Here is a 7407-nt window from a genome sequence, read left to right as displayed (position 1 = left end):
AAAATAAAGTGTTACCAGTCTTTCTGCCTCACATGCGGAATACATTTCCACTGCATTTACTTTGAACTTAAACACATATTTCCAACTCAAATAGCTGTAAGCCAACAGAAATATTGCTATCAGTTTTGGAAACACTAAAGACCAAATTATGAAATAAAATATGATCACACATGGCCTGTGGTCCTTAAATTTCAGTCCCAATTAAAGCATTAGATTTGGAAAACAGCTTTCTCCGAGGTCTTGCCATCAACATTGAGGCTTCATTGGGTGCTTGGTTAATCAAATGTGAGTTAGATTAAGTTTTTTAATTAGCTAAATGTGTTGAGAACAAGAGTGGGTTGGCCAAGAGTGAGTCTAATTAGGCAAGGCCAAAACCTGCTGGAAAGGACATGACAACATCAAGTGATGAATTACAGAGAACATGATTTTCTACCACCTCTGTTTATTGCGTGACACTAAATTCGTGGAGGTATCTTAAATCAGGAAACATAAAATATTAAAGGAGATGTTTTGTTCGTTTCTCGATTATGGTAGGTGTTCTCTATTTCCTAGCCACAGGCTTTTCTTACCAGTTACTTTGTAATAGGGTATTTTAGACACTAAAGTATTACTTGTACGGTATTTCCCTTAATATAAAGCTTTTTTGAAAAATTTTTAGGCCTACTGGGTAAAAGTGCTACACAAATACACTAAATGTGACTTGACACATTAGAGCTGCATTGCACAGTTTGGTGAAACAGACAATTTCTTAACAAATATCAAAACAGATATTGCCTTTAAATAATAAAGCAATATCATATGAGCAAAGGACGTATATCAACACGACTGTGATTCTTCCGAGAGTGATATTCTATGGATATATTCTACACAACAATATATTGGCAGTTTATTTTTTGTGCTTCCAACAAAAAATAGTCCCAAACAAAGACCAGAATGAATTGCTTGAATTAATGATTCAATGTCTCACTTTTAAAAACTGTCACTTGCTGCCACCTACTGGCATAACAATGTAACTTGCAGAAAGAGTCACTGATAAACGCAACAAGTAAGCCAAAGTCCCTTTAAGGCAAGTCTTTTCACTCGGTGGCCATCTTTGAAACGCCTCTCGGGGAGTATTTCATGTAAGTATAGCTCCTTTCTCTTTGAATTGGAAAACATTAAATTCTGTGCAATAAAAAAGATGTGCACCAAGCTTACGAATTTAAATTTCATATTTGAAATCACCAATGAAATCTGGCATAAATGGTCTCATAAATAAAAACAACCTCTTTTTGTGGCCTTTACTTGTTGGAATCTGTTAATCAGTGACATGTATATGTTCTCCATGAACCTGAGGTCTCTGAGCAGGTGGTGAGGTCAAAGAGGTTGCGCTGGAAGGTGCTTTATTCCTTGCGTTACATTCCCTTTGGGAGCCTTTGGGCTATTCCACTGTGATCTGTGTTTATGGCATTGATTAATCAGAGAGCATGCCAGCAATGAGGCCACACACTCATACACCTATACACTTGCGCTCGTTCCTTTCGGGCAACCTCCCTTGAGGGCTCTGAGTTTCTCACTGTGAATCAGGAGGCAGAGAGACAGAAGCCCTATAGAGAGCACCGGTGATAAAGAGCTAGATTGGACATTGTGATAGCAGACTCAATGAGGATGATGGGGGAGTGCAGAGACACTGTGTCTAAGAATACATGACCTTGTATACATGCCCTTAGCATTTCATTTAGCTGCTGTGGACCAATCAGAAATTCCTGAGAGGCTTGACAAGTACATGGTGATGGGTCAAACACTGAGCTAACGCCACGCCAACGTTTGTATTGGCCTTGTAAATGCTGTCGGAATGAGCATTTTAGGTTAGTGCCGTATATCAGTTTGATTAATGCTGCTGGAACATTGACTCCAAACATAGTAGTAATTCCGATGTGGATATAAAATACTTTGACTAAGCAGCTGTCGGAAGCAACATGGTGTCCATATTAAAAAGCAGATTTTGAGGCTGGGTGTAATTTTACTTGAAACTGTGGAGGAAATTGTGAAGACAAATACTTCTGATGAGTCCATATAGCACAGCGTGAATCGTCTCTCTCTCCTGCTGTCTCTCTTTATGTCTATCTGTCTGAAGCCAGCCTCAGTAAACAGTCTGACACAGGTAAAGTGGGCAATATTTTGGATGTTATACGTTATCTCTCTATCCCAGTTTAAAGGAACTGTTCAACAAAAAATGACGAAAAAAAGAACTTAAATTTCAGTTTCTTCCTATAAGTGTGAAATTACACCCTTTACATTTAATAAAATATAGTAAGGGATGATGAAATGAGCCATGTTGCTATTTCACACAGTTTGAAATAGTGAAGATGAAACAGAAGATAATAGGAGGAGCCTAGCAATGAAGTGCTCTCCAGAGACTTCTCCTTGAGCAAATTACATCTTTGCTATTGCCATGTATTCACGACTGACATCCAATTTGACCCATGAATTCCAGAGTTTTTTTTTTTTTTTTTTCAGGTTAATGAATCTTTTACTTGACCCGCCATTTATTTTGAGTGTTGGACCAGGAAATTAAATTTAATTGTAATGTTAAGTGCAACAAGGGGTGGCCCTTGCCTGAGTAGAACACAATTACTTCAATTAATGAAGTCATTAATGGTCCATACATAGATTGCAGCAGTTTCAAAACAAGAGGTCATTTGCGATTTCCAGATTGCATGTGTAGCAGAAAATTGGGGCGAAAGTTTGAGAAAGCAAAAGGGGAGAGAGTATATGCTGTAGGACAATATACTGGCTGACTTTTTAATACTGAAAATCGGAGGAAAGGACAATTACAACTTGATAATCGATTACGGCTCCCCTGGGTTCATTGTAAACAGAAGGTGCATCATTAAACTCCATTTATGCCTATTGGCCCTTGTTGCCATTCAGCTCCATAGGGCCATTGCTGTCAGTGTAATTAAATGATTTTTGAGCCTCAAATTGGAATTAACCCAATTTTAAGGGCATATTTATCTAAGCTTCATTTTTATTCAAAACCACACGCAATCAAAATTTGAGTTTTTGTGACTTTTAGTTATGTTAGCTTTGATGATATGTATTTGAAAATGCATGACTAGCAAATACATACATTTCTATCATGACAACTCTAACATTGTCATATATATCCATTACCATGCTAAAATATTCAATGTATTTGGTATTGGCGGAATAGATCTGCTACACTGCTGCTGAATTGCTGCTGCTGTTGATTATTGCTGTTGTTGTAGATTATTGCTGCTGTTGCTGCAAAGCAAGTACAGGAACTTGCTACTGCCAATGTATACGCTGATACGCTGTTGTGTGAGTGTGTCAGACATACTGCGGTTGCACAAATGGCCAATATCAATTACCCATAGCAGATCTATACAGGTGGAGCTGGGGAAGGTGGAGGGTTTTAGACAAACTCTGAAAGTCTGCTGCAAGCTGCCTTAGTGAATGGTAACCAGCCATTTAAATGTTGAGCAGCAAGCTCATTGACTGTAGATGCGAAATGAACCAACCAGCTTGCGCAGAGTAGTTAACACTGTAAATATCATCACCTGCGTTAAGGACCCATCAACCTGCGCCATCTAGAGTTTCATGACAGATTTATATGTACAGTTTATAATTTTCTGAGAATTCAGGTGAAAATTACTGATGACTCCACTAGTCTCATACTAGCAATATAGTGAATATAATGGTGGCTGTGCGTAATGTGCTAGTGAGCTGTCTTGCCACCTATGGCTTTTTTCCACCGAGCGGTACGGTACGGTACAGTACGGTAAGCAATTATTTCCGTTTCGATTGTCAGAAGTTGTGGATGGTATCAAAATACCGAACCTTACCGTACCATTTTTTGGGACTCTTCCGTTGGGGAGTAACGGTAGTGCGGTACTTAAAGGGTGGAGCTAGACTCACTGCAGAACGTTGATTGGTTGACAGAGAATCGTCACTTGCGCGGGCTACAAGGGGGACCAACAACAATGACGTCGATCGCTACTTTCCGGAATACACCACGCCTATCAAGTTAGGGTACTGTTGGCGGTGGAAACGCAAGCCAGATCAGGGTTTAACATCCTGATTCGTACTGTACTGTACTGTATTGAATCCCTTGGTGGAAACGAGCCACTAGTGCCTAGGCATCTCTCTTCACAGACAACATCGACAGAGTGGATATTCCCAGTCCCAACTTCCTGTTTCAATAGAAAATACATCAACACAGAACTCTGTGCTTGTCAAAGGATTTTATGTGGTCTAGGTCAACCTATTTGCTTTATGTAATCCATTTTATGCCACGATAGAAACTTACACAGGCTTGGAAATGAGGCTTTTCTTCACCTTGCGCCTGTTTTGCTTGGAGCATCTGAGTGTTAATGCCTACAGAAGGATGCATGCCATTATGGGACAGCTATGGGCATGCTTTTCTGCTTCCATCACACATCAATGCCTCCATGAGGTAACATAATTGGAAGATCATTTTCTGAAAAAGCATGGGTTAATCTGAGCATCAGGATTTTTTTTCAGTGGAAGTATGCTTCTCCGCAGTGACAAGAGGTCTCTCTCTATCATTTCAGTTCAATGTCTTTCCAAAACACACATACGCATGCTTATACTCCCACTCTCATGACACCTACTGGAGCCTTGTCCCACTGCAACAGAGATCAATCAAATGTCAGTTTGAATTCTGTATATGCTCCAAAAATCATATCATTCTTGAAAAAACTAACATCAAATTTGAAATTGTCTGCATAGTAATTATGTATCACTGGCATGTTTAAAATCTTAATCTATTGTGCTATTTAAAATAAATGAAAAAGAAATTCACCCACTTAATAAGTCTTGAATGAAATAGATTTATTTCACCTCTCATCTTTGCTTTTGCATGCAGACACACACTTATCTTTTTATTTCCTTTCTATGACTTTGCCACCTGGTGTCCATCCAAGAGCCATTTTCCACACAGCTGTTGCGGGTATTCTGAGAAATCATAACTGATATCATGGTAAATTGGTTTGGAGTTGTGCTTCAAAATAAAATTACAGATCGACAAGCATGAAATCAAAGGCAAATATTTATTAAATTACCTTTATTCAGTGGAAACCTATTTTCAGTTTTATTTACATCATTACATTTACATTACACAATGGCTATTTCTACTATTTTTATCTTTAGTTAATCTGTGATGCATATGTGCATATGGAGCTGCAAGGATGTACTTCACTGCATGACCACACTCTGCCCTTCCAACAGTGCAATGATTGTTTGTAATCCTAATTATATTTGACCTCCTGTCTCCTACTGAGTCAAAAACAATGTGCAGTGCATCTAGCCATTACATATTTGATCTCAAAGACAAATTAGAAAAGACAATGCAATATGGCATGCAGATTTTAAGACTGTGAGAGTGGGTCAGACAATGCTGGAAGGCAGTATTCTGCAAAAATGTCATGCTAATACACAAAACGCATCACAGAAAATATCTTTGTATGACATTCAGCCCCTTATCCACTCTTATGTATAATAAAATATGAATGTATATGCTAGAAAGTATAATAAAGTGGCAAAGAAAAACACAGCATGGGGATAGGACTAAATGATGATCTATTCAATCTATTCCTCGCTACATTTCACAGTCTTGCTAAGAGCATTTCAGAGGAGAAGATGAGGGAAATGTGTTGAATTCCTCTCTGGGAACAGGGTAGGCGTTGAACAGAGACTTTGAATAAGGACACGCTGAAGGGCAGGATGAATGTAATAGGGCTCACCACATAACAGTTGGCCCAGAAGTCAAACTAGTCTTAGGGAGTACTCTGTTGCTAGTTCCTCTCTCTCTGTCTCTCTCTCTCTCTCTCTCTCTCTCTCTCTCTCTCTCTCTCTCTCTCTCTCTCTCTCTCTCTCTCTCTCTCTCTCTCTCTCTCTCTCTCTCTCTCTCTCTCTCTCTCTCTCTTAATGGAAAAAAAGATTGTTTAATAGAAAATTACCTTACCACCAATGGTAAAACGATTAACAGGATATTTACTGTAAAATACTGTAAAGAAAATATTTATATAATGTATATATTCTGTCCAAAATATATATATTATAATTTATTATATATTATAATAATATACATACATGCATACATACATAGCCTACATATCTTGTCCAAAACATGCAATACTGACTCTTTTAATCTCACTTTGTCTGTCACAGAGTCTATGCATAAACAAGGCCATACTCTTGATTTGGTTATTTCAGTAGGTCTCTCTGTCATTAATATAGAGATTGATGAAATCTGTCTATCAGATCATAAGCCAGTATTGTTTAACACTGTACTCAATACTTCAAAGGTTAATGTCAAGTCTTGTGATCGTCCAATCCGGTCTGTTAATTCTGCTACATCTAAACAGTTCGAATGAATATCTTCATTCTCGGAGATGTCTGTTGATGATCAACTTTATTATTTTAACACTCTGTTTGGCAATATTTTGGACTCAGTTTCTCCATTTAAAATTAAGAAACATAAGTTAAGGACGCAACCTTAGCTTAACAAGGATACTCATGCCTCCAGACAGGAATGGAGGAAAGCTGAAAGAAAGTGGAAGAAAGATAAGCTCCAAGTATCCTATGAAATCATGAAAGATTGCATGGTGAGCTACCATACCAGCACTACCAGCACTCTGTTAAGGCTGCTATAGGGAAACATATTTTTCTAACTTGATAACAAAGCATGCTCACAGCCCAAAGACTCTGTTTAGTACAATACATAATGTACTTAATCCCAATTTGCTCTCATTCCCTGATGCTACACCTACAAATTGTGATACATTTTTAAAGTTTTTTTTGTTGATAAAAGTAATACTATTCGTTCTTGTGTCCCCAAGTTTGATTTTAACTCATCTGTAAATGACCCATGTTCAGCCTGCTTAACTGAGTTTAAGCCTATTTCTTCTTCTTTTCTTGTAGAGCTTTCCATAAAATGAAGCTTTCCTCTTGCTCATTGGATGTGGTGCCTCCTCGTCTATTTAGGGAAGTGTTATGTGTAGTTGAACCTTTTGTTTTAACTATTATAAATAGCAGCCTTTCTCAAGGCAATGTTCCATCAATCCTGAAACACGCAGTAGTGAATCCACTCCGCAAAAAGGCCAGTTCAGATCCCTATATTTTAGATAGCCATAAAGCCCAATTTCAAAATGACCATTTTTATCAAAAGTAATGGAAAAGAGGCTGTCTTCCATCAATTGACTGTATTTTTAAGTGAGAATAACTTATTAGATAAGTTTCAGTCTGGTTTCAGACAACATCACAGTACAGAGTCAGCTTTGCTGAAGGTGTTGAATGATATTTTGTTGGCTGTGGATTCGGGTAACTGAGCAATTGTGTTCCTTTTGGACCTCAGTGCAGCTTTTGATACCATTGACCATG

Source organism: Rhinichthys klamathensis, unplaced genomic scaffold (genome assembly GCF_029890125.1).
Source record: "Rhinichthys klamathensis goyatoka isolate OS25496 unplaced genomic scaffold, OSU_Roscu_1.1 h1tg000139l_1, whole genome shotgun sequence".
NCBI lineage: Eukaryota > Metazoa > Chordata > Actinopteri > Cypriniformes > Leuciscidae > Rhinichthys > Rhinichthys klamathensis.
Note: the sequence above shows the minus strand (reverse complement) of the source record.